The sequence below is a fragment of the Aphelocoma coerulescens genome, chromosome 7, assembly GCF_041296385.1.
Source record: "Aphelocoma coerulescens isolate FSJ_1873_10779 chromosome 7, UR_Acoe_1.0, whole genome shotgun sequence".
Lineage (NCBI taxonomy): Eukaryota > Metazoa > Chordata > Aves > Passeriformes > Corvidae > Aphelocoma > Aphelocoma coerulescens.
The window spans coordinates 18,429,649-18,453,853 of record NC_091021.1 but is presented as its reverse complement, the minus strand read 5'-3'; the positions used below and the strand labels follow the sequence as shown (position 1 = coordinate 18,453,853).

The window sequence follows — 24,205 nt, the reverse complement described above, 5'->3', positions numbered from 1 at the left end:
TTATGTCTCACATATACTAGAGATCTCTCATTGCAAATTTCAGAATGAATCCCTGCAAAAATATAGGTATGAAAATATCTAATTTAATTGAAATCAGTGTCCATAGGAGGAAAAAAAACCAAACATAAACCCATAAACGTAGACAAAAACTGTCTTGTGACAAATTTGAAGCCTGCTCTATGTTTTGACTGATCTTGTCTTCCACAAGCTTAGGAGACTCCTTCCCCAGTGACTGAATATTTGAATTGCAGCTCTAATAGCATATGGAGTATGTTGTCTGCAGTTATTACAAAAGCAATCTCCACGTTGGGGTGCAGGCCATAACGGATGGCACTACAGGGAGGTAGCATTTTATCCATATTTTTATGGTAGCCTTCATAATCCAGGTTTGAAGAGACTGCAAAGCCTGAAGCAAGCACTGATTTCCTATCAAACTGTCAAAAAAATAAAAACCTTGTCACTAAGACATTGCTGGCAATCCTCATTAGACAGAATAAGGAACCTGCTTAGGCATAAATGAAATTGTTCTATTATGGAGTCATTGTTGAGAACAAGACTTTTATATCACTATTATATCCATGGAAATTAATCTAATTTGTTCCCCACTTTAATTAGCCCCTTTATGTCACACCCAAGTTCCGATGCTTGCAAGAAAAAAGAGGATTTTTTAAATAATCAGATTATCCTTCAGAAAGAAAACAGCAGAAAGATAATTTTAATTTAAAAATAAAGAGGCAGAAATATTTTTAAAAGAAAAACATCATTTCTTCCAAATTACAAAGTGCTGTTCTCTGGTGTAACATTATTATTCTGTGTAGCAACTTATTAAATGAAGCAATTTATGGTAGCATCTCTGAAAAATGCCATCCTTTATTGAAATGAAAACAAGTAATAGCATAAGGACTGTAAAATAAAAAGGCAGAATATATTCTTTTAGACCATTACAAAAATACAAAAATGTATTGTCTATTTGAAAATCAATACAGTGCCATAAAATAAAACGGAGCTGTGGTATCATCATAATTTCTATTTCAAATGGTTTGCTGAGAGCCAAATTGTGTCTTTTATGGGAAAAGAATGACAAATGGTTTAATTCAATATCACACGCATGTGTATATATGAGCTGAAATTCTGCTACAACTCAAAGCTGTTAGGCAAATATTTTAGTATCACCACAAGTTTAAAAACAACAGACATGTGGGAGTACATCCATTTATTTACACTTGTACTGACTTAAAATTCAAAATGCTATTTGGTGCTTTTAAAATACTGCTGTGGGATGTTAAATTACTGCTGAATTCTTACTGTTCTGAGATACCTTTCAACCTGCCAAGATGTATGATGATGATGATGATAATAATAATAATAATAATAGCAGTAGTGCAGGGATCTTTAAAATAATGTGGGGCTTATTTCTGTAATATAAACACCATTTTCACTAACCCCTGTTTTATGATTCAGCATTTCTGATGCAATAAAGTGAAATAATGAAAGTAAAACAACAACAGGTTTGTGTGGGATGGGAAAGGGAAAACGAGCACGTGCATTGTCAGAATTTCTGCAGAAATTGTAGGGGGGAAAAGAAAAGCTCATGTAAGTGGCGCTTCCCTCTCTTCCCCACGGGGAAAATTCCTCTTCTTGTTTTTAGTGTTCGCTACATTTCCTTCTTTTATTCCGTTTTCTGATCTCGTCCTTTTGTTCCCCTTGTCTCCTCGGATGCCTCTCCTTCCTCCCGCAGCGGGAGCTGCTGGCAGCGAGGCCGGAGCGCGGCGGCCGCGGGCTGGCTCGGGGCGCTGCAGGTGAGCGGGGCGGCGGGGGAGGCGGGGGGAGCCCACGGCTGGTGCCGCGTGGGTACGGGGCCTGTTGCACTCCTGCCTCCCTCCTCGCCCTACCTCTTTCCCAGGGACAGCGTGGGTGTGAAGCCTGTGGCGCTGGGAGCTTTCTACACCTGCCTTGCTCAGGGCTGCGGGGGAGGAGGAGGTGAAATGGCAAATCTGTTCTCAGGTGAGGATGGGGGCTGTGAACCACCTCTCTCGGCCGTGCTTGGCTTGCATGGGCTGGGAAGGGGCTTGTTTGCTACCTGCTCCCATTACCGTCTGACAAATGCCGAGTTCAGTGAGGAGCCCGCCGCCCGCCAGGCATGGCCACTGCCACAGGCAGTGATAATCACCAAATGCCCCACAGACGTGGGAGAGGACTTTTCTGCCTCCCCCTTGCCTAAATAGTTTGTCGGTCACGGACCCTTGGTCATTATCGCCGCTCGGGCGCAGCAGTGCGGGCACAGCACTACCAGAAATCTTTGCATTGCTATGGGATCAGAGGTCACCGCTGCGGGGGACCAGGGCTGGTTTATTAAACAGCCAAGTCTGTTTAAGGTGTAGTTGCTCAGGAAGAGCAATGTGCTTGTGGCCGTTTAAACGAGTTAACAGAGCGTGCCCGTTCAAGCCCGTGTTTGCTTTTCCCTAAGACACAAACCCCAGCTCCGTGGGCGGACGCCCGGGGTTGCCGTCGGCCGAGTCGCCTCAGCCCCGCAGGTCTGTGACCTCTGGCTCCTGCCCATGTCACACCGCTGTCCTCCGGGTGGAAACTGCGGACGAAAGTGCAGGATGTGCCTTGGTTTTGCTGACACCGCTCCAGCCGCGCTGGCTCCCGCACTGGTAATGACCGGGCTCACCCAGGCGCCCGAGCGGGAGGCTCCGGGTCGGGGGGCGGGTTACAGACTCTCCCCGCCGGTGCCTGGGTGTTGGCAGCGGGTGCTGGGGGTGCGGCCCCGCGTGGGGAGTCCCGTGCGCCCCCACTCCAGCGTTAACACGAGCGTCTGCGAGGGGGACACCTCCCGTGGAGGCCGGGGCCGCCGTCCCACCCCCGCAGCGCTGCCCGGGGTCAAACGCGGAGGGTACGCGCTCCCCGCGGGGGCTCCCCCGCCGGGGCCGGGCCCAGCCGGGCCCCCCTCGCCCCCCGAGCCCGCCCGCGCCTCGGCACGGCCCGCCGGGGCAGCCGCCGGCAGGGGGCGCTCTGGCTCCGGGAACGCGCTGCCGGGGCCCAGCCCGCCCCGCCGCCCCCGGGCACGGGCCGCTGCCCCGGGCGCCCGGCAGGTACCGCGGGGCCGGGCCGCCGCCGGGCAGCGAACAGGTGTCGGCCTCCCCGGCAGAGCCGCCGGCCTCGGGGCACGGCCTGGGAGTTGCAGCCCGGCCCGGCCCGGCACCCCGAGCACACCTGGGCGGGCGCGGGAAGGCGGCGCCGCGCGGGTGGAGGGGCCGGGCCCGGCCGGGGGCCGCAGCGGGCTCGGCGGAGCCACAGCCGGCGGCAGAAGTTGGCGACAAACGTGTTGTGGCCGTGGCTGCAGCCGCGGGTTTCTTTGTGCGTCTGTCAGCACTTTGGGTGACATTCCCTCCGCCGCGCGGGTGGCTGGAGGTATTTCCCCTTTTTATTGCTGGAAGAGGTTATTCTATACAAGAGAAAAAGAAGAAAAGCCTTTGTAATTTTCGCAGAGGTTTTTTAGAATATACTGCCGAAAAACCAAATTTTTCTTTTTCGTAATTGGTGAGTTTCTTAGCATTCAGGTGGATGCTCTTTCTTTAATACAGACTTGTGTTCCAAAGAGATACTCGATTTCTTTGACCGTGTCTTTGCTCACAGCTTATAACTACTACCTGTATACACCTGTGTTTGTAAGTATCTTTTAAGAGTCAATAAGAAAAATTGTTTTCATTAAAAGCCTTCCAAAGCAAAAATTAAAAAGGACAGAGGAAAATAATGATAGTCTAGCAGCCAAGCCACGCTTTTCTCTCATGTACGATCCAAATGTTTTGGACCAAACCCTTAGGAATATAAATTGGTGTAGTGAACCTCACTGATTTACCTCAGCTGAAGACCTAATTCCAGTGCACTGCATGCTCAGAATATATAAAATACATTCCAGAGACACAAAACCACATGGTTGTGCATCTCAAGATAAACCAAACTAAGCTAGATGAAACCAAAATAAATTCTTATTCTGTACTACAGTAATTACCTGTAGTGACTGCAAATTCTTCATTTCCCATACACACAGACAGGTACTTAGCTAGAAACTATATGTGATACTTTAAAACTGAAAGAAGTAGTTTCTTGTTTGATTTTTTTTTTTTTTTTTTTTTTTTGTGGTGGTAGATGGCAGTCAGTCTAGGATATGTGAACAAATCTTTAAGAAAAGAAATTTATTCTGCTTTATTATTGCATATCCTATAAAGGCTTTTAGTGACTTACTGTTTCAAGTGGCTTTAAAATGAGAAGTTTAATACTCATATTTTTAAAGTTTTGCTTCTGTGGTGTTTTGCTTGCCTGGTCAAATTTATCCAGTGCAGCATGGTGATCGGGCAGTAATACAGGTAGTGGCTTATCAGTTATTTTAATGGGAGGTTTCCTAAATCCACTCTGGAATGAGATGTGCTTTAGGGAAAGGAGCAGGTTCCCCACACTCAAAACCAATCACCCTGCTGACTTCCTTCCCTGGTTTTCTTCAGTAATTTCTCTAATGTGTCCAGCCACTTTACTACAAAATAAATATTCAGAGATAAGGAGGGAGAGGGGGGATAAGGGAGGGAAAAATAGGCCTCCCAGTGAGCTATTGATTTGAAATTTGAAACATTTTATTGATACAAGAAAAACCCAGAGATAAGGAAGCAGTTTGATATTGCACAATATTTGAAAAAAATTGTGTGCATCTGTTTAGCACAATACACTGCATAATGACAGCAATCTTCCCTGTTTGTATCTATTCATCTGATTATACAGCGTAACAATTCTTTTTGCTACACATTTATTTACTAAAGGATTTTTTTTAATGGATAATAAATTAGTAAATCAGATATCATGTGCTTGGGAAAATATGTTAGTTGACTCCCTACATGCAAGATAGTTGCAATACATATTTTATGTGATATTCAGCGATACTCACATATTCAGATGAAGTTACGTGCTTCCCTTGTGGCAAAGACAAAGGAAGTTTTAAATCACTATTTAGTATTTTTTCATCTAGGCACACGTTATTTCGAAACTCTTCAGTTTTTAACACCGCAGTGCAGCACTGATGTAATGAAGAGCTTTGACTTACTTGAAGTATAACCCAGTGGCCTTCTTTTGATGCCTTTTCCATAGCTATTTCTGCTGCAGCTTCCTGTCCTTGACCCAGCGATACATTGTGAAGTTCTCCTGAGTCAATGGTAAATTCAAACTTGTTCCCTAAACAGAACAATATACTGTACTACTTTGAGCCAAATAATGAAGTGTTCAAACAAGCATGTGTTCTACACACAGTGTTTAAATGGCACCACATCACATGAGTCACCAAAGGAAAATAACAGCCCTCAAAAATATAGTTTCAATAAATCAGCTGAGCTAGGATATTGTGCTGCTTTCTGACTAGGTATTCTGTATTAGCAAAATGCTCCTGTGTCTGAAAAGCATCCCAGAGTGAAACAATTGATTCCTGCCGATGGCTTCCCTAAATATTGCCTATATGAATATTTTAATGCACACTGAAGTGGATATGTTAGAAATGTATCTAAAGAAAAAAAAGAAATTAAGTTAATGTCTCACTGAAGGTGACATTGCACACAGGCAATGAAAGGGGCTGAACAGAAGTCCTTATGCTGGCATTAGGAGCTGGCTGGGTCAGAGGAGGGTTAGCAAGTTTTCAGTAGGATAAAATCTATTGCTCAAGCATACTTGTGCAAGACTGATGACTTGTGTATTTGCACAAGAGCAGGCAGCTACCTCTGATTTCAGAAAGCAGCGAGTGTTCCCCCAGGCAGCTGCCTGAGCCAAGGACTGTAACTTTCCTCAGACACTGAGTGTTGGAGGTGTAATGCCATCCATGTGTTAACATGTGACAGCACTCAGCACTCATGGAAAGGCCTGGTTTATTTCTCTCGTTGTGGTAAAATTTCGAAGACCAGTGGTATTGCTAACTAACTTGGTAGAAAGGTCTTTTATTTCATGATAAATGTACATTTTCTCATGATTGTTAGTAATAGCATCTAACCCAGACTGATCTAATAGTTCAGAATCGATATGGGAACCTGTCCAGGAGATAGACACTACTGGGGAACAGCACTGCCTTCTTTGGAAGTTTTTGTGAACACTGGACACATTTAGTTCCAAGTTACATTTGGGCAAAGTTCCCATAAATTAAGAATTACAATTGACAGAACCCATGAAAAACAACAGTTAAGGTGTAAGACCTATCTATGGTGCATAGTATTTTATCATGACTTCTGTTTGGTAGAGATCCAAATACAACACACATTATGGTCACTCACAGTACAAAATCTGTCCTTCAAAGGGCTAAGACTGGTAATACAAACTGACAGCAGAAGTCATCCTGGACGTTCTGCTGCCTTACATAAATATTAGGTTGAGGAGAGAACTTTTCACTTTTCATGCTTTTAGAAATTTCTCCTTTCTGGACATTTCAAATACATTTCTTTTGCTTGTTCTATCCAGGAATCTTAAGTATCTCTGTTCAAGTAACATAATTTATTTAACATTGTCCACACTTGAAAAAATACTAAGCAGAGACAGTACATTTGAGCACAAGCATGTGAATTTTTAAAATCAATGTAACTGAAGTTTTTTATTTTAAAAATAAATATAAAATACATTTAAAAATATAAAAATGTAGGGTCATTGTTGTAGACACACTATACCCTGATTTCTCTTCATGGAGAGTTAAAGAGAAAATCAAGTAAATGTTGAAACAGTGATCCATGTAAATTCAGAATGTTCACAAAGCGTGAGTTTGTTTGTAACTAAAAGCTTTAGAACAGAACAATTGTGAAATTAATAGAAATTATTTGTAATATTTATCAGTGTTTATTTTCACAAAAGGTTTGGGGTTTATTTGTGGCCAATTTTCTCATTTAAAACATCTTAAAATCTTTTAAAACCGTGCAATACAGCTTCTGAATATCATAAGCTTAAATCATACATATATAGAAACATTCCTTAGAGTATATGAATATGTTCACAGATGATGATGAAGTGTGTCAATTTATAATACTAGCTAAGCCTTCACCAAAATATGGACAAAATTCTAAACATAAAGCTTTTCTGAACTTTCTGCCTTAACTTAAATGTGGACTTTTGTGTGTAAGCCTTTTAGTATGTCAGCAGGACTAGAAACACTGAATTGTGCTGAGAAAGAGTATTAATACGACATTCCAAGGTCAGCTGAACTCAGATTTCCCTAGAAGAGGAACAGTTTCTGTTAAGAAATTGCCAGATCAAAGTTACATGGTGAAGTGCTTAAAATTTTAAAAGTCTGTAAGAACCAGACCTAAATTTTCCACTGTTGTAAGAAACAAGAAGAGAGCTCCACACCATTATTTATTGTGTTGTACAGGGATGTGCTGGGTTCTGTTGCTTGGTATTTAATCCAGAGGTGCATTCAGCTATGTATTAATAGTGAGCACTGAGCCATTAGAACAGCAAAAGATAGGACAAAAATAAACTGTTAGCTGCAATTGCCCCTTTGAAAAAGAACAGGAATTTTGAGAGGGGAGAGAAGGAGTTTCCTTGGCCTCGGTGGAGTTTATTATTCTCTGGAAACAGGTAAACCAACCCTGGCTCAGGAAGATACTTTAGAATGGGAAATGTTTTGCCTTTGAAATGTACCAGATTACATGTCATTTCAAATAGTGTTCATGGCAAAGATACCCCTGGGACCACCTTACAAGAGCTTTATTTCTTGCCTGCAAATTAGTCAATTCAAAACACTTCTCCTCTCATCTCTGCCTTCAGCTCTTAATACCACACACACCATTCGTAAAATAGCGGAGAAGAATGAAAAGACCCTGAATACAATGGTACAATTAAAAAAATAAAACAAAAGATTGTAAAAGCAAGAACAAGATGGGTTTCAGCAGACAAGGGGAAGAATGAAATTTTGGTGCATTTTTGGAGGCATTTCAATAAACCCTTTTTCTTCCGTTTCAGCAGGGGCTCATTGAAACAGCTATGTTTTCCAAGTGCAGGCAGACAGACAATAGCATCTAAATTATTTTTAAGAAAGCACTTATAGCACTAAGCACTCACTACTACTAAATCCATCTTAGAGGAGAAGGGTGGAGGAAGAAGAAAGGTCAACAAATGTATCAAGTTCTTTGTGTAATGCCTCACTGACATTTTCCAACTCCCTCAGCTGGCTTTTATTTTTTTATTTTTTATTTTTCAGAATCCTGGTAAAATGCAGTAAAGGATTTAAGGTTATCGTCTGTCTCTCTCTAACTTCTGACATCTCTTTATAACAAGAAAGAGTCACAGCAAACTGTAACAGGAGGGCAATACAATGAATCCTGGTAAGACAGGGAAGGGGGGAGGTTCAACTTTTCTGCCCCTTTGCCCCTATTTCTTCCTCACAGAACAGAAGTGCCATCTGTTACTGGTCCTAACATGCATGCATTTGATTTCCATTCAGTAATAACTATCACAGGAAAAAGATTATCAAGTGATCTAAAGCACTATCAGCATTAGCAAATCTTCCCATCCAGTGTTTTGTTTGCACCTCCAAAGATCTTGCAGATGAAATGGATATGGGCAAGTGTCTTAATTGCCTAGAATTATTCTGTTCTCTGGTAGAGGACCATATGGTCAAGGTGTGGATCATGACCAGACTTAGGATATTTAGGTGCTTAGGTCAGAAAGAGATGTAGGAAAATCAAACAAGAGGACCTATATTTAGATTCTCCAATCTGAATTCTCTACAGTATTTGTTACTTGGTGTTGTAATACATCATCATAATAACACCAAATCACAGCATGTTGTGTGTGAGGCTAGACAGTGTTAAAGTATAAGCCTGTTTTAAAGCAATCTGTAAAAATGTTTCTTAGGCTTCAGTCAAATTTGTCACATTCACAAGTAAAAATCCCAACACCACCAAACACCTTCCAGTCCAGCAAACTCAGTTTAAGATTGTGCTAGTTTTGACTGGGGTAGATTTTCTGGGTTAATTTTCTTCATAGCAGCTAGCATGGGGATTTGTGTTGGTAATTCAGAGATGTTTTAATTATTGCTGAGCAGTGCTCAGACAGAGTCAAGGCCTTTTCTTCTCACACCGTTCCACCAGTGAGGAGGTTGGGGGTGCACAAAAACTTGAGAGGACAACAGCTGGGGCAGTTGACCCCAAATGACCAAAGGGATATTCCCTGCCATATGGCATCATGCTCTGTGTATAAACTAGAGAAGGAAGTTGGCTGGGGACTGTGGCTCAGGGACTGACTGGGCATTGGTTTGGTGGTGGTGAGCAACTGTTTCTCATTGGCATCACTTTTTCTTGGGTATCATTTCTCTTTTTTTGGTATTATTATGGATCCCTCAGCTATGCCCAGTTTTGCCTGATGTCTTACAGTTGAAAGAAATGGGGTGCAGCAGCAGATGTCTGCGAAGGAAAGGTGCCTAGAGTGTGGTGTTTGCAAAGCAGGGTAATGATTAAACAGTTGGTGCAGTGGGATTTCTCTGTCAGAGCCCTCCAGGTGTTTCAGTGCCCTTTCCTCTTCTGTCTATACCCAATTGTTTTAGCAGTCTCTCATTTCTTCAACTTCACATCTTTTCCTCCTTTTGCTCTTGCTGTCTGTACACCTTGTTACTTAAAATATTTCTATGACCAGGAATTGGCCACCGTGTCAGATGCCAGCTTTCTTCCCCAAGGCTGGGGAATGACCTCAAACATGGGAGACACGTAGCCAATGCTGTTTTAATGTAAATAAACTTGTAAAATGGTTCAAGAGGAAAAAGCCAAGAAAATGACTAGCAAGTAGCTTGTGCTTTAGACTAGCTTAATTTGCTCAAGTCAAATCTGAAGCTGATCTGTCTGGCAAACCTACTGATGTCTACATTGTCAAAATACATGAGACAACATTTCATTTCTCCAAATTTCCATTAATTTCATTGCCTTATTTTCTTTCTTTTCCTCCCACACCAGGATGACATTTTTGAAGTACACTTTTAAGAGCATAATTTGATCAAATGATCCAAGGGAACTCCCTATAGATATCCATGATTTAATGCTATATTTGTTCTAAAGGTTAGCATGCCTGACAATGGCAATTGGTTTAACCCCAGTTAATTTTTAGGGAATTAATAGAGTGTGTTTTTTTCTGAGAACTGTATCTTGCTTACACAGCTCAATCAGAAATGTATCAAACAAAGGCAAGGCCCAGCAATGTGTGGTGGTGAGCATTCTGAGCATCCCAACCTCAACCAGAGCAGGTCTTTGTCACCTTGCTGAAGTCAGTCACTGCATGTGTCCTCGTGCAAGACATTTGTAGGTGACTTCCAGATGACCTTGAGGATACCGGGCAAGAATTCACTGGTTGGCTGATTTATGTTTCAGTATAGTAGATATTCTGTGCTCTGAAAACAAGTAGGGTCAGCATTTGAATCTGAATTTCTTTGTCTTCCCTTTCTCTTCTCCATTTGGAATTTTTCTTTCTTTTATCAGATTAATATTTTCATCCTAGTCCAGGTTCACATCCCTGTAGGCTTTGAGCTCCTCTGCTCTGTACCCATTTGTCACTCTTTTTAGAGGGAAGAAGGAAACTCCTGGTATGGGTGCAGAGCTTAGAAGAGATCTGTGCCGAATAAGAGCGAGAACACAGCTGCACAAGACTCAGCATACTTCTCACAGACAAAATGCAGTGAAGGAAAAGATGACACTTTAAGCTAAATGAGAGATCATTATACAACACTCTTTCCATTCAGCTCATTCTAGGAGGAATATATACATGTGGCAGCAGCACTCAGGACATGAAGAGCTACTTTGAAAGTTGGTGCGTTTCCCAGTGTTTGAGATGAAGATGGAAAGTAGAGAGTGAGAAAATTGGCTGTCCCTGCAGAGGTGCCCCCCAGCCACAGCAACGTTTGTGCAGCCATCGTGCTTTTCTATCCTTAACGAGAAAGCAGCTTGGACTGGTTCAGAGCAAATGCAGTTTGTAGGAAGCCTTTCAGACTGATGTTCTTCCCCGAGGAGGGAGTTTTCCAGGGGCCTGGCAGAGCCAGCTGGCAGCATGAACAGCTCAAGCTACAGCAAGGAGACTGAAGCAGAACTACACAAACTTTTCCATATTCCCTTGTACTGTGCTGAATTGGGAAGGCATGCAAGGCAAACCTGAAAATCTATGTGTGGCTGCTGGGCCACACGTAGAGCTATACATACATAGAGCGATAAATGGGAGCTTGTGCAGGGTTTGTGCTGTACTGGGAGAGATAACTGGGCTGTGAAAGTAAGCTGTACCTTTAAACAGACCAAGGTAAATGACAGCTGAGGATGTTACACAGGCAGTTGGGTTCTTTACACTCGGCCACATGTTCTCAGAAGGTTTTGCTCGCTGCACTGCCCTGTGAAATATAGCAGTAAAAGCCTGTGACCAGAGGGAAAGTGGTAAGCCAGTGGTAGCACTAGATTAAAACAGCAGCACACAAACACACTGACCTCTTCCTGAGTGGTAACCTCGAGTGAGAGCTAATTCACTGGATTGATTTTATTCAGCTTGTCCATGAGAAAGTAGAGCACAGCAGCATTGACTGCAACTGGCCAAAAGTGCTTGTGAGCTTCAGTGATCTTTATAGTGATTGTTTCAGCTTCCAGGTCCTTAAAGATGTTGGCAATGTTATGATGTGCTATTGCACTCAAAGTCTTCTGTTTGGCAAAAATGTACTGGTAAAAGGCACAGAATATAAATGAATCTAAGATTTTATTGTTAGTCCAATTAATGTTTTAAACAGTCTAATAGTCAAAATTACTTAATGAATGCAGGAAGACCTCATTAGAAATAGAGTTAAAATTGCTACATTAAAAATTCCCTCTTCTCTGGTGTTGTGCTTACTCTTCCAGTTCTCCTTTGGGTCTTAAGATTGGTATTCCTCAAAAGGAATGGGGGAGTATTATGATGAGTTGTCACCAGGATTAGTGATACTTATGGAGAGGGGTGTCTTCCTTCTCAGCCTGGTGTCTCCTTGGATTTAGTTTTATATGTTTTCTTAACACTATCATCTAACTATGATTAAATGGCTGATTTGTGTCAAATGTGTCCACACTCTTCCCCGTGACTGCCCCTAGAGTTGTAGGCAGTGTAGTTCTCAATGAATAACCATTTGTTATTACCCTAAACTGGAGTTAAACAAATCTAGTCAAGAGTGCCTCAGAGCTGGACAATTGCTGTCACAGCTAAACCAAGTTAAAATCTATCTAGGCCCAGAAAAACCCAGAGCACTGCCAAGTCCGTACACTGTCATGTCAATACAAACCTTGTTGGTTTTTACTAATAATGGCAAAATCACATTTATCGGGCTATAAAGTCACTTTGAGTAGTCTGTGAAATACAGAGCAAGGATTTGCAAACCCTGCTGAGACTGCAGAGTCATGAATGAGCAGCAGATCTTGGAAACATTCACACTTTCCTACCTTCTCTTAAATTAGAGTAATTCGAAGTCTGATTGACTTGTATTTCTTCATTGCCTTCAGGAGGCCAGCTAACAAAAAGTATTTGATTTTCATCACCAATATAATTTGCCCAATCAGCAGGAATACTGTGATTATTAAACTGAGAGCTATAGTTTGTAGTGCTAAGTTAAAAATTCTTGTAGCTGCAGGAGACCATAGTGTAACCTGATAAAGGTATAGGATAATTAAGAAACGTGCTTGAATCTAAGATATATCAGACATACACACACACAGACAAGCACTGTCAGGCAGGTGTTACATGAGGTAGTTCACAATAATTTCTGAAACCGGGTCTGTACACAAACACAACTAGATCTCATATATATGATTAAAGATAGATTAGAAACAGAATGAGAGATATCATAGTCACATCTGTTTAACTTTCAAGCTAAGTAATCATCTGAAGACTGGAAACTAATATCTTCACATCTCTATTAAATATTTCAATGCTATTTGTCGGCATTCTTCTGAAAAGACTCACTGAATATTCCATTTTCTTTGGCAGACTGTGTTGACAGATGCACATCTTTAATAACACTTGTTATACATTTCCAAAGTTATCTGATCAGCTTTGTACAAACAAGAAGAACTTTTCCATCAACTTGATACATGACTATGTATTTTACATATATGCAGTTTTCACCATGTACAATATTCAAGATGTTTTAAAATACCTCCCATACAATTGTACATAAATGTTACATTTATTTTTAAAATGTGATTTTTCCATGGCAAAAAAAAATACCCTGTTGATCCATCTTTTCTTTTATGCTTTATAAGAAAGCAGTTTCAACTGTACTTGTAAATATATGTATATTTTAATGTTACAAGTATAGATATTAATATCTATGTGATCTGTTAAGTGCGGTTACTCTCAAGGAGAGGACATACAGACCTCATCATCTGGAGATGAGAGAGCCACAACCTTCCAGGGATCCTCTACCAGTATTTCACCACCCTCATGGTAAATAATTTTTCCTAATCCCTGATCAGAATTTCTCTTGGTCTGACTTCCGCAGGTTGCCTCTTTCCTGTCTTGTGCACATCTAAGAAAAACCTGTCTTTGTTTTCTTTGTAGCCTCTTGTGAATTATTTCTAGGTAGCAGTAGGTCTCCCTGCCCTCTTGGCCTTTTCAAGGCTGAAGAACCACAGTGCCCTTGGCCTCTCCTCACAGGTTTCCTGCTATAGCCTCCACTGGAGTAGTGCCAGTAGGTTAATGTCTTTCTTGTACTGTAGGAGATGCAGTAATTAAAATTTTTCATTTATAACATCTATTTTTGTTCATACACTTACTGATAGTGTAACACTCTTTATGTCCTCTACAGCTGTACCTTCTTTTTGAGTTTTGTCCTGTTTGGTTTAGTTGGATGTACTTCTACTGCAGCTTTCCGTTGTGTTCCTCTGAAGTCCAAATTTCTCCTTGCACTGCCAGTTCTTTGCTTACCTTACTTGCCACTAACTAGACAACCCATGTTTCAGCATGTTATAGGCTTTCCAAGTGACATGCCCCCCCCCCCCCCTTTTTTTTTTCTTCTCTTTTCTATTTTCAAAATCTTCTTCTACTTCCTGGATACATCTGGAAGAAGCTGGAGCCCAAGGGTATAGTCTCCTCTGAAGAGCTAGTTAACACACTGCCCTTGGACCAACAAAGTTTAGGACAGAAAGTGCCTTGAGGAGAGGATCCAGGGTTTTAAAATGATGAGCATAGGAAAGGTCTTCTGAGTTTGACTCTGTAAAATTTCTGGCAGCACTTGGCTCTGTCATGCTGCTGTATGGAGTGTTTCTGAGTTTCATCTGCAAGTCACTGAGAACAGAGGATCCTCAGGACTTAGCAGAAATTATTCTCCCTTTTGAAGGATCAAGCTCTTGAGGAACCCCCACTGTTAGGAATATGACCTCTTCAGGTACTTAAAATTACTTAATTAGCATTATAAACATTAGAAAGAACAAGATCATTCTAGCAAAGGTAATAGAGCTGTAATTGCAGGTGTTACAGAATTTAGTACAAAAGATGGGTGTTTGCAATATTTGTTTTAAAGTGTTTTAAAAGGCTATATAAAGAAGGGAAGCAAGCAAGCTATCAGGTAGTGGGTTTTTCCCCTCTATGTTTTTGTGAACTAAGATTAAAGGGAACACGTAACAAGCATCTTGCTATTAAATTTGCCCATGACAAATAGTGCAGCTGCATGTAGTGTGCAAGAACATCTGTAGAATCATGACACATGCAGAATTCCCCCACACTGAGAGCGTGACACTATACTGAAAACAATTGAGTTGTAGAAGCAATATAAATACATTTTATATAATCTTTCTCCACCTTCTCCTCCCCCTTATCTTTTGAATCATGTTAACTACAGGATTCTGTCACTTCTCCCCAGGATCAGTAAAAAAAGTATAAAAGTGACTAGGCATTTCAGAATTATCCTCTTCTCTCATTAGCAGCATTTCTTATCTGAAGAAACAAAAAAGAAAGAATAACCAGTGGCAGAAATGCACTAGACAGACACTAAAGCTTACTCCAAATGGAACTTGACATGGTTTACAGACGCAATTTAACTCTTGAGAAATCAAAGAGTGATTTTTTATGTCGGCATCTTGTGTGGTTGTTCAGTTCAAAGTGAGCACTCGGATTGCTGCCAGTCTTTACTTCACCCATGTAAATGACAGCACAAAGTACCGTGGTATGTGATATCATAAAGTGCTATGGAAAAGTATGTCTAAGATCTATAGATTTCTAAAGTAAGGGGAATCTCCTTGCCTGGGATTTTGTTAGTTCCCACAGTTTACTGTTCAAATGCAGCTATGGTAGAACTTGGTAGATGACCCTTCAAGCTCCACATGGTCATAAAGAAGGACTGTGCCTTTTTCAAAATCCTTGAAGGCTTTTCCCACAAATTATTTTAATGAAATATTTGCTTCGTTCTTCTAAATGTTCTGTTGTTTGCCCTCTGAAATAGTTTCTCTGCAATCTTTAGATTTTAAAAGTAAGACATTTTGTAATTGCAATGCAAATACTGATTTTTGTAATGTCTGAGGTTGTCTAAAGACTATGTGATGATCATACCATGACAAGGCAAACACATGCATGTTATGACCACCTGGATCATCATCAACTTGTTTCTTTGAAACATCTCACTTTCAGTCATGTTATCAGCACAGGCCTGATAACTATGTGAAGCTCCAAGTTAATTTCCAGAATTTTTTATGCAGACTGCAAGGCAAGCATGAAGCTACAAGAGCCAGCCATCTTGATCATAATTTTCAACTCCTTGCCCATAAAATTCTGCAACCCAACTGCAAAAACACTATGCTTATGACATATTCCTGTAAGGATTTTATTGATAGCATACATTTTTAGTTTACTTGCTGATACTCTTTGGTCAAGTCCTTTGAACTCTTGCTTCATGCACCACCTGAAAAAACCTTGTTTTCCTATTTCAGAGAAACATACTGTCCATAAATGAGAATGGTTTGAAAGCACTCTGATGATTGGAAAGTATGCAAGTACAACTCATATCAGCTGATGACATTTGCTTACTAGTAATGGTATATTTATCTCTTCCTTAAATTAGATATGATTCATCATTTAATAATACAATGATTTTTAACATCCACTTCCTGGTTTGCATGTCCAGTAACTGCTTGCACAAGTATACAGTCACGTGCATCAGCATAGCAGAAAGGAACAGCATACATCCTGCAGAGCTGGAAAATGCTTTTACTAACTTTTCAGTGTCTGCAACTTTCTCATGGAGAGGGGCACATCCGGTGGCCAGATGTAACTGCAATCAGCTGTGGCCACTCCAAGCTAGAAATGAGTGTCTGAGCATCATGCTCACTAATCCTTCCACTGCAGTGCCTGTGTTCTGGCTGGTCTCTTGGGTAAGTGCTTCAACAGCTCCTTGTAGTCCTGGGCTCCAGTTAATGTAAACAGTGGCACAATTTGAACAAGTTAGCACTATAAGGAGTTGTGGAAAAATGTACCAGGGAAAGCTACATTTATATGATATGTAAAATGGAGCACTAGAATTCCCCTCTTGCAGATGTTACTTTAAATAAATGAAAGAGTTTTATGGTGATTTTAAAAGTTTTATTTTATTTTCCTCATGACAAAGATGCAGTGATTCATGGAGGGAAAACACATACACATAGGTATATTCACTGTGGATAAGTGAATTGAGAAATAAAGATTATGAAATAAATACTGTTCTTTTGGTTTAGACCCAGAGGAGTGAAATTCAGCATCAAAATTATAAATGTTATAGCCGATCTAATTCTTTTAGTTGTTTTTCTTTGCTTGCATTTTTGCTGCCCTGTCTTGTTGTTTACAGCTTCTCAGCCAGAAGAATATCCCGAAGCAAATTACTGTCAGAAGCCAAAAAAAGTATCCATAATTCATCCTAAAGTGCTGTCAACTTAATTTTAAAGTAATTTTTCTGCTTTATGAGTCCAGGCTGGAATGGTAAGTTCCATAAATCAAATGACAGGAAATAAAGGAAATATATACCTCTGTTTAAAATATTCTGTTTTCCTAAAACTTCATTGTAAGCATAGTTTTTATTATTTAAAACTTCAATTACTAGAAAGAGAAGAAAAAACCAAAAGTGTGAACTGTATTCTGTACAACTGTACACATCTGTGTTGTGACTCCAGAGCCATCTCCTGGGCTATAGAGAAGTTTTTCTAGATTTATAATAGCAGAAAATAATTTAGATTGTGTATTCCTCTGAGCACAATGAGGAGCACGTGTGTGTTTGTGAATTAGGCTAAGCCTGTTGAGGCCTAGGCCTGTAAAAGGCACACTGTCCTGTGAGGTCTCCTGCATTTGCAAGTTCTGGGGCCCTGTGCAGGTGTGCAGACACTCACAAAATGTCCTCAGTTTCCAAATGGTTCCAAACTGACCTCACACATCTCGAGTAACAGAGAAGCTGATTCAAGTTCTTTAGCTGTAAGAGACACATTAGAGAGCAGGTGTGAAAGCCTTCTGTGGAGAATCACTGAAAATCTGCTGAAACCTGTGTCCCTGAGTGCAAGAACAGCAGTCTGGCAGCGAGTGTGAGCATGGTCTTGTTTGTGCTCTTCTGCACACTGGGGGAAATTGTGCAGAATTCCTGGTCCCGGGACTCAGTTTATCACCACAGGAAGAGCAGAGCCTCAGTGTGTGTTCCAGCTCAGAACTGCCACCAGCAGCTACTGAATAGCAGCCATGTTCTGAATCTCAACACACCATGAAAATCCTCCTATAATCAAATACTCCCAGGGGAGTGAGAAATTCAAGATGCACTTCCAGCCTGGGAAGTGCATCCACACCACTAGGTCAATACTTGGCATAAAGAGCTTTTTGCTTGTTGATGCGGTGTGGGGGTTGGGGGACAGGACAAGCAAAACCAACAGGCAGCACATGAGGTAACATGAGAACTTGAGGGCAGCAAGAAAGAAGAAGAAAAAGTACAGGACTGAGTGGGGCACTGTGGTGGCTGGATTAGAAAGCATTTTGCTTCTCAGCTTGAACTGTTTAATTAGCAAATTTCACAGTAATTTTGACTAAGCTTAACGAGTAACAAATTCAGTGCTCTGGCTCACTAAATTCTTTCTTGCAGTCTAAATCAAGTGCAAAGCTCAGAGCTGAAGGAATTCAGTGCCTTAACAGCACTTTCTCTCCAGCCTGCACGGTAGGTAAGTGCTGTCCTATGGCAACCTTTTTGGGGTCAAGTGATTTAGAGAGCTTAGATGAGGCTGGGGTTCAGGATCCCTATATTCAGACACAATCCTGAGTAGCAGAGGCTGTGAAGAGACGTTTTCTGACATTTACTAGAGGGGCAGGGGAGGGAAGGGAGGACTCAGCTCTAGGAGAGGTAGTAGGTACAGCTAAACTAGAAGGAGGGGAAGGGCTCAGGAATATAATGAGGAGGTGGGGGAAATGACACTGGAATAAAAGGGTGAGTATATGAGATACACACTCATCCTGGCCTTCCTCTGTTCAAAGCATTCCCTCCAAGGGTGGGTACAAGACTTGAATAGAGGGGATGGATGTCAAAATATTTCCATAAGGAATATAGTGCAATAAATCAGAGAAAAAGGGCAGAATGGAGGCAAGGAGCAAATGGTAGGAGAATTATTTTAGTTCTAAGTGAATGATTATGTCTCCTGAGTGATTACACATCAGGATGGTGGTGTGTTGGGGAAGATTGTTCAGCTAGATAGGAAGGAGTACTCAAATTACAATCATTGAACTGTAGTAAATGCAAGGGTGCAAATAAGGTAAGAAAAGTAGACAAGTAAAAATCTAGCTGGAGTCAACATGTCTTGGGCACTGCAACCCTTGGGAGTTAATGTAACTATCATACAGGTGTAAGAAGAGTTTTCAGAGGAAGCTACTTTGAATACTTGTAGAACATAATCAGAGAGAGAGCAGACTATTAAAAATACTCTGAATGTAACTTGCAAGTACTGGGTTAAGTACAAGATCAAGATTTTTTTCCAGATTTGTGCCAGAACAGGACCACCAGCAAGATATACCTGCAGTATGACACGCACCTATAGAGTCATCCCAGTATGGGGCTGGTGAAGGACAAGAGATACAATGCCAGTATGTGGTATCCCATTCATTATACTGTGATGAATTGAAAGTAGGAAAGGGCTTGAGCAGAGTTGTTATGGTTGCTGGGGCATTAACACCTTGGCCAGCATCAGGCATTCAGAAGAAAGAGAGTTGCCGTGTTTCCTTCATAGATCCACGTCAGTTTTTACCCTCACTAGCACTTGTCCCTTTTTGATTCAAATAGATAATTTACATATTTGAAACAGATGTTGACTTTTATCCAGTTGTTCCCCAGTCCTGAGGTTTGATCTTATGCCAGTGATGATTGTAAATATAAGGCCAGGGACTTTTTATGTGGCCATAGTATTGCCAGGCACTGCTGTCACTTTTCTATTTAGCAATTGTTGTAGTATCCATCCACTCACTGACCAGATCAAGACCTTTTGTTCCTGGAATAGGGACCTGGAATAATAAAGGTTAAGTTTTAAATTTCTACTTACAGAAGCTAATATGTCCCAGAATTCACTCAGTTGGTTTTTTGTAAAAAAAAGCAGCAGCACTGGGGAAAAATTTATTTGTCCTTACTTCACCCAAAAGTCAAGAGAAAAAAAAAATTAGGATTCCTGCACTGAATCCAACAGTCCTTATTTAGTGTCCAAGAGGTTACTGGGAACTTAGTACTGGGGAATTTGTGAACTCATTTTTGCTCCATGTAGAGCAAGGTCAGGAATTACTATGCAAACCATTGCCAGTTATTCTTTCAGATGTTTAAAATTAAAGTTATTTTGCTTTATTTATATACTTGTATTTTATTTCCAGGTCTGTTGTGAGAACATGGAGCTGCATGTCACAACACCTCTTTTCCATGTTAAGGGAGACTCTCCTAACACTCCCAGCTTCAGCTGCCCAGGTACCTTCTGCTGAAGCAATCCTTTGGTACCATGGAGGGTTAGTCACACAGTGCTGGTCAGATTATGTGCCACCCGTTATGTGCACAAGTATATAAGAATATAGCAAGGAAAAGAGAATAACAAGGCTTTAGGGGTTTGCTGTCCTTAACAGTCAGTGTAATAAGTTGGAACAAACTGCAAAAACCCCCAGTTATTTTCCTCAGTAGTTCGGTGTTCAGGGAGACCCAGAGCATAGGGACAGTTGCTGCCCTTCTCCAGATGCCATTCCCCCCTTCCCCAGACTGGCTTTCTGGCCAAAGTTAATGATTCATAAGATTCTGCACTGATTTCACTGTGAGCTTACACATTTGCATAAGTAAAAGCTTCTGCAGCTTCTGTAGAGAGATTCTTAGTGAAATTGCAGCACAAAACATTGATATTATGTAATTATGGTAGTTCATCTTAACTTAAATGAAATTGTTACTTTAAACTTGCTCTAAGTGGCTCACAATGTAACTTTTGTATGACACACCTACAAAACAAATGAGTTAATCACAATATGTGTCATTTTTAATTTTTCTCTTTCATTTTTCTTTCAGTCATTCTCTCTTTGTAATTAGCATGAAGACTACCCTTCAGTCAAAACTAGCCACCTGGAAAGTTTCAGCTTGTAATATGTAGCTTTTTTTGTGAATTATGAATGTGCAAAAAAGAGACCTTTCTCCTTACACCCACTTCCTTGCATAATTCAAATATGAATGAATTTTATTCAGGCTTGCCAAAAAATCATATTTCAGCTGATAACAAGCATGAAAAATTTCAGAAGAAAGGGATTTTTTTAAAAAGAAATAGAATATTCTGAGCATGGGAGAACAGCAGGTTAAGACAGAAGTCTCAGTGCAGACTTAACTGTAACAACTGCTATCAAGCAAATACTATATCCAAGCACTAAATCTTTCTTTGTGCTGCCCTGGTGCACGGTAGCAGGGACAGAGTAGAATAATAAAAGCTGGTCCTCTTATGCAAACAGCAGGGCACAGCACTTGACAGAGTACAAGAAGAAGGTGAGCCTGCCTGCTGTCCTGGCTTGCTAACCACATTCCCAGGGTCTGTGGGTTAGTTGTCAGCTCTAGCTCCAGTCATATAGCAAAATGTACTTCAAGCACGAGCAAAGGGAATGTTTTGGCCCTTTCCAGAAGAACATTTTACCAATTCCTTGCCTCCAAATATACTGTTCTACTAAATAAAGTATTTGAAGGAATTCACGTAAGCCACATGATGGTTCAACAGGTCAAAAAGGGAATGGAATCAGTGCCAGGCTTTTTTCTGATTAACTGTGTATTTAAAAATATATATATCTGTGAAGAAGGTATTATCTCCACAAAGCAGAATAAAATTTGGGCTCATGCCAGTACCACTTTGAAAATAAACTATAACAGTGAGGAAAAGTTACCATCTGGAACATTTCTGCATCATATTTTTCTTGTTCCTAATAAAGCTTTGGTGATAAGTCCAGCTCTCCTTTTCTACCCAGAAAACAGGATTAAAACTCCCATTCATTTACTATGGGTTTATTAAAAAAATACACATTACAGTGGCTAAACAGTAGTGAATGCTAAAGTATTACCTTGCAGGTTACAGATCCACATCAATTAGAGGATCAGCTGAGAGGATTTGCAAGTGGCAAGCTTGGACATAAAAAATCCCCTTCCAGTCTGACGTAAGTTGACTGTTGCAAGTTGAGCTTGGCAGCAAGTGACCAAAATTGAGTTGTCAGCATCCTCCTGCATAGTGGAAGAAGTTGTTGCTTTCTCTGCAGATGCAAGAGTTTCTATGGGAAAACAGAACATAATCACGGTGCTGAATATCTCTGTGGATTGGTAATGTCTCTAATACATAGATCACTTGTGCAAATTCAGTCCCAGCTGGATGGGAAATTATTGAAAATGGTTGTTGTTTGATTGATATAAAATGAGTTGTCAGCTTGATTCAATGCCTTCAAGGCAGATGTCCACAGCATTATTGGCACCTGTCAGAAGCAAAGAATTCCTTGGTACAGAGTAACAACTACTCATGCAACCACCCAAAACAGTCTTTGTGTGCTAGGGCTCAGAGAAGAAGGCAGAAAAAAATAATCTTTACTTCTGGCCAGGATCTTTAATGCCATAAAGTCAATAAGAGATTTGACATGACACTTGATACAAGCTTTTCCCTGGGATCCTGGCTAGACACTATCAGCTCTTCTGCTGTTTGGTCAACACTTTCCCTAAGAATTAGAAGAAAACTCACACATTTGGTTACTTATTATTATTGTCATGGTAAAGGTGTATTTATAAAGACCAGTTAATAAAGAAATTTTTTACATGTTTGCTTATAAAAAATGCTGTGAATAATTTTATTTTCCTTGAGAAATTGTCCTTACAACAATACAACTAGAGAAATAAGAGAATGTCTTCTCAGCAAAAACTAAGACAAAGAAACAGCCAGTACAGCAGTGTCAGTATTACACTGCTTGCTAATAGTAAACAGTGACCTATTGTTTACCACAGAGCAGATTAAAGCGGATTTTTTCCTCTATGTCACTAGTTGTCATATGGTTATTACTGCCTTTGACCAAGTGTGGTACAGCTAACAACAGGAATGAATTCTATTTCCCATTACCAATCTGTCGAGCTGGCCGCCTTCTTCATGGGGCTGGTGCTTTGGGAGGTACTAGCTGAAGGACTTTCCATTAAAACTCGTTTTACTGTCTTCATCTAGTGCATGGCTCAACTTTCCTTCTTTCCTTTCATCTCTGTTTCCTCCTTTAGATTATTTTTCATTATGCCTCCTCCCCAGCATACCCACACTTTGCCTTTCATCTCTCTACGTATGCTATTCCAGCACTTGTCAGGCCCAGCAGGAGGCACATGGGAGAACCAAACAATATGATATGTTAGGTGGAAGAAAATATTGGAACAATCATTTATTGTCACACTTTAAAGAGGTCTTCTATGTTATTTATTTTATTATTCTGTATTAGGTACATGGTTTAGTTTTACAGGCATTATTAATCACTAAAATACATTACACTTTCAGCCAGGATGTTAACATTCTAAATGCATTCATCTTGCTTCTTCAAACAGAAACAATGGGCCTTCTGCACTGCCCTCCCTCCCCTTTAGTCAATAAATCCTTTCTATTGATTCAGGAAATAACTCTTAAACCCTGTTTTATATTTTAAGTTCCACTAGCCACACTCAGCCATATAATTTTGCTTAATAACAAATGGATCTTCTATTTTTGCTGTTTACTATGTGTTTGGTTATCAAACTCAACTTGAAAGTATTGGGTAGAAGAGGACAAAACCTATAATGGCAGTAAGCCACCACAAGAGATTTCCTAAATGAATGTTGCAATAAAATAAAGTATCTATAAAAAGTGTACGAGTGTGTGTGTATAAAAAGCAGTCTCATCAGTAGATGAATGATAAATGAAAAATCCATCAGTGAGTATGGATTCCCTTGAGCTAGACTGGATCAACAGACAATATGGATTTTTGAAAATTCATGGCTTTGCCATTATTTATTCTATCCTGAAATACCCATTGCAAATCTCAGACAGATAATTAGAGAATTATCATATTGCTTAACTAAGTAGTGCAAATTGTATTAGATTCTATGTATCCCAACCCTGGGCAGAATCATTAGTGTTGTTTAATTGTTACAAATATAGTCATCGGATTTTAATAAATTGCCTTCATTGTCAATATCCACAATTGACTACTTCTCTTAATGCTTGTGGATAGGTTAGTTACCAGGTAATCTTACAGTTAATATATACCACAATGAAGCAAAAATGTAAGAAAATGCAAAGGTCAAAACCATGTTTCTATTATGAAAAAAATGAATGATAATGACATAATTTTTTCAGCTCATCAGGTTCTTTGCTAAGTGCCTCTGTTATTGCCAGATCAGTAGTGTATAACAAAGAAGTGCTTTCTGTAGGCTGCTTCATTAGCCTGCCCTGTAGGACCTCACCTCAGACCTTTCACTAATCTGTTGGCCAGCTCAATAGCCTTGTTAGTTCTATTCACTTCTTCCTGGCAGCGGATTTTCTCAGCTGTAGCTCTCTCAAAGGCAGTGGTTAAGGCAGCCAGGATTGTGTCTAGTTCCTTCAAATAAAAACAGTAACAAACAACTTTGGACATTGTAAGAACACATAAAAATATTTCTGCTATCCCATTTTATATTGCTGAAAGTTAAATTACACAGTGCAAGTAAGGTGTAAACATTAACTGCACTCAGAATTTT

At 40.4% G+C, this 24,205-nt stretch overlaps 1 long non-coding RNA gene across 8 annotated transcripts; it reads left to right on the top strand.

The window, feature by feature from the left end:
- The first annotated feature begins 1,908 nt into the window (after positions 1 to 1,908).
- Positions 1,909 to 23,663, top strand: LOC138112967 (uncharacterized). 8 transcript variants are annotated; one of them, XR_011151945.1, is made up of 8 exons: positions 3,201 to 3,414; positions 5,140 to 5,204; positions 8,216 to 8,339; positions 16,814 to 16,944; positions 18,083 to 18,158; positions 18,967 to 19,071; positions 19,843 to 19,933; positions 21,548 to 23,663. It is a non-coding gene; the product is annotated as an uncharacterized lncRNA (long non-coding RNA). The 8 variants fall into 8 exon arrangements; XR_011151947.1 differs by lacking the exon at positions 3,201 to 3,414 and adding an exon at positions 3,618 to 3,671; XR_011151950.1 differs by lacking the exons at positions 3,201 to 3,414; positions 5,140 to 5,204 and adding an exon at positions 1,909 to 2,004 and having other exon boundaries at positions 21,548 to 23,662.
- The last annotated feature ends 542 nt before the right edge of the window (positions 23,664 to 24,205 follow it).